Here is a 3862-nt window from a genome sequence, read left to right on the forward strand (position 1 = left end):
CAAAATAAAAAAGAAATTCTGAAGCTATTTACAAACACTTTCATCATTCCAGACAGAAACTCTTTAAGAACTAATGAATGACCACTTGTTACCTGCTTGCTCCAAATCCAGGTTCCTCTAGTCAATTTTCTGTTTTTGTAAATTGGTCTATTAGAAATTTCATATAAATTGAATCTGTTTCGTGTCTGACAATTATGGATTTAGGAGATTTTCAAGTTTTACTTAATCATGCTGCAGTATATATCAGAACATATATTTTTATAGCTAAAAATTACTTGCATGTTTATGCCATATTTTGATATTTTTCATCTATTGTTGGAAATTTAGATTGTTTCAATAACTATCTAAATAATATTGCAATAAACATTGATGTATAAGGATCTATTTGAATATGCTAGTGTTATGACTGGAACCTTTGTTTCTACAAAATTCGTGTTTGAATTAAATCCTCGATGCAAAAGTTTAATAGATGAGGCCTCTAGAAAGAATTGTCATAATTTCCTCCTGTGTGAATGCAACTATAAAAGCAGCTTTCCACAGCTTGAAGTTCTTTTCTTCCATCCACACGTCAGCCATTTAGGGTTAAGATAGTCCTCTCTTCCGTCACGTGAACACGCATCAAGAATATGTCACCTTGGAAACAGAGAGAAAATACTATATGGATAGAATCTGCTGGTACATTCTTAGCCTCCAGGAAGGAGATATCTGAATTTTTATAGTTTATAAATTACCAGTTTACAGCATTTTGTTATAGCAACAGAAACAGACTAAGGCATTATTTTCAGTTCTTTTGGATATATAGCTAAATGAATTACTGGGTCATATGATAATTATATGTTTGGTTTTTGAGGAGTTTGTGACCCAGAACTGAAAAAAAAATTTAAACTGTTAGTAAAGTTTTTTCTCAGAGATAATACCATTATACATTCATCCTTACTATCTATTTATGAGGGTAAAAATTTCTTTCCATGATATTAATTCTTAAATAACTATGGTTTAAATATCACAGTCAATAAAAGGCATCAGCATAGGCTGGTAAATTTATGACAATTAGAAATAATTCAAATTAAATATTAGAATGTAGGTAGAACAAATATGCATGCTTATATTCTTGTAAAAACAAAAAAGAAAATTGTTTAGATATATTAACATAAGAAAATGGGCATTCAATTAAAATAAATATATGAAGACAGATTTTATTAATGAAAATGTTAAAAATTTATCATTTAATTATGTTTGTAAATGTCCAATAACACAACCTTAGAAAGAGTTATTTATTTGACCTCACTTGCCTTATATTTTGGTACATCCAGTAGAGTTGACCTACTATATAGAACGGAAGCTTAAGAAGAGAACTCTTAAGAAGACTCACCCTAACTTGACTATCATGGATAGCTCGCACTGTTTACATACCAGCCACTTCTGGTTAGACAAGAAAGGACTTCCTAGAAAAAATCTAACACACAATGCTCAAGAACTGAATAAAACAGAAGTTTGCAGGTCCAAATGGGCACAATACACGTAAAACAACACTTATATACTACTTATATATGTTCTTTTTATAGACAAACTAATAATACCCATGGTGGTGCTCCATTCCTGGAGGTTCTGCAATATCAAGCCTATGTGTGGAACAGACAGAGCAAGCTTCTATTCTGTGTACTATAAAAAAACTCCATGTATTATATTGTCCTCAGATAGAGGACATTTCAGATATTAATCTGATAAAAACAGAAACTATACTTGATCTTTGCCTGAATACCAACAAGTGATCTTAGAAAGATTTAAATCAAATGTAATAAAACTAAAAGGAACTATATGTAAATATATAAAGACAATAGGGAATTTTGTGCATCTCTCAGTAACTGATAAAACATGTAGATGAAAGGTTAGTGTGCCGGGAATTAAAATGGTCAAGTATATGTGACTTATCTTGAGGTACAGGGGCCCAAGAGTATTTCTCTACTTAGCAATATTAAACATAAAAGTAAAAGCTGTAAGAAATTTTCTAGAAGTAGTTTTGATCAATGATGGGAAAACAGAATAATGAAACATATTTTTTAAAATTTGGAAAAACAGCCATGGTTAAATGGACACATATTTAATGATCCTTCAAGTACAAAATATAATGCTTAGACTTGATGGTGGTAAATAGCCATAAAGTATAAAATGACTCAATCTTTACTTCATTCCATATAAAAATAATTTCGATTGGAGTTTGACTCTAAGAGTGAAACAATAAAGAATTCAGGTGTATGTTAGATGAACACTTCTTGAATTTATTATCACTAATATACCTTGAAACATTAATTATAAAAAGAAAAATGCATAATATATTATAAAAATTAAGGACCTGCCAGGCGTGGTGGCACATGCCTTATTCCCAGCACTCCAGAGGCAGAGGCACGTGGATCTTTGTGAGTTCGAGGCCAGCCTGGTCTACATAGCGAGTTCCAGGTGAGCTGGAGTTACAGGGAGACACTGCCTCAAAAAGACCAGATAAAAAAGACCTTTGCCTAATGAAATAAAAGCACAAATCATAAGCGTTGAGAAAGTATTCAAAGCATATAAATGATAAAAATCACAGTATGATAAATCACCACACTCTGAAAATAATGAAGCATGTGGAATCAATAGGAATATTTAAACTCTTAATGGAAAATAATTTTAAAATGAAAAAGTAGTTTGCTGGTCATCAGGTAAATATATTAGTTGAAATCACAAAGAGATGTAATGTACGCCCACCAGAGCAAACTAAATTAAAGACTGTCAATGCCACGTATTGGAGAAATTCTTTCTTTGCTGTATCTAAAAGTATAAATATATACAACCAGTTCCTTAATGCATTTTGTTTTGTTATAGCTAAATATCATAGACTAACTACTAATGAACATAGGTCTATTGACTCAAGGTTTTGGAGGTTAGGAAGTTCAAGATCAAGAGGTCAGAATCTAATGAAGGTCTTCTTGCTGCATTATCCAAGAGTGCAAGGTGGAAAATTAAGAGAGGGCATGAAGTAGAGAAAGAAGGAAGCCATACTCCCTTTCTAAGAAACTCTTCTTTCACAGTGAAGCAATTATAGTGTCAAAGGCATCAATCTATTCATGAAAGTGGGAGGCCCACCCGACCTCATAAACATTTCCTGTTTAGTTCTCTCCCTCACTGCTAATAAGACCTTTGGGGGATGTTCAACCTATAGCAACTACTTTGATAAGCTGATAGTATCTATTAATCTGGACATATCTATTTTATGAAAGCACTTTTACTTCTGAGTTTATATCTCATAGTAATATAGGTGCACATATACTGAAAGACAGGAACAAGAATGTACCTTTTCACAATAGTCTCAACCACAAAAAAATGCTCATGAAAATAAATCAATGTACATGGTAGATTCATATCATTGAATTCTTAGCATGAAGCAGGAGTATGCACAGTGGCATGAATTGTTCCATATGATTGCCAAAGGGACATAAACTAAAAAATATTTAGACCTATTGACTCCACAGACAAACTGAGCTTTAGCTACATTGTGTCTCTACTTTGATAGATGCTAAAATGCGTGGATATCTACATCCTCTCCAGCACTTTAAAAAATATGGTTTCAGCTAGTGGGTGGGAAGTGGGTTTGAATTATACTTCTTTAATGACAAGTGATCTTGATCATCTATATATTTTTGTTGGAGGTTGTGTATATTCACTGGAGAAATTGCTTAAGCTTTTAAACTCTTTTTAGTTCCATTGTTTGTCTTTTTGTTGTAAATTTAAAAATTCATTCTACATTAAAAACTATCAGATACAGATTTGCAATGGTATGAGATATGAATTTTTTTAACTTTAACATAGTACTGAAGTAATACAA

General features: G+C 32.0%; 1 non-coding gene across 1 annotated transcript; it reads right to left on the minus strand.

Annotated features, from left to right (window-relative positions):
* Positions 1–1583: 1583 nt before the first annotated feature.
* Positions 1584–1773, minus strand: LOC115069556. The gene has a single exon (XR_003848819.1). It is a non-coding gene; the product is annotated as a U2 spliceosomal RNA (small nuclear RNA).
* Positions 1774–3862: the final 2089 nt, after the last annotated feature.

This window comes from Nannospalax galili, unplaced genomic scaffold, assembly GCF_000622305.1.
Source record: "Nannospalax galili isolate Female #2095 unplaced genomic scaffold, S.galili_v1.0 scaffold1130, whole genome shotgun sequence".
Classification (NCBI taxonomy): Eukaryota; Metazoa; Chordata; class Mammalia; order Rodentia; family Spalacidae; genus Nannospalax; species Nannospalax galili.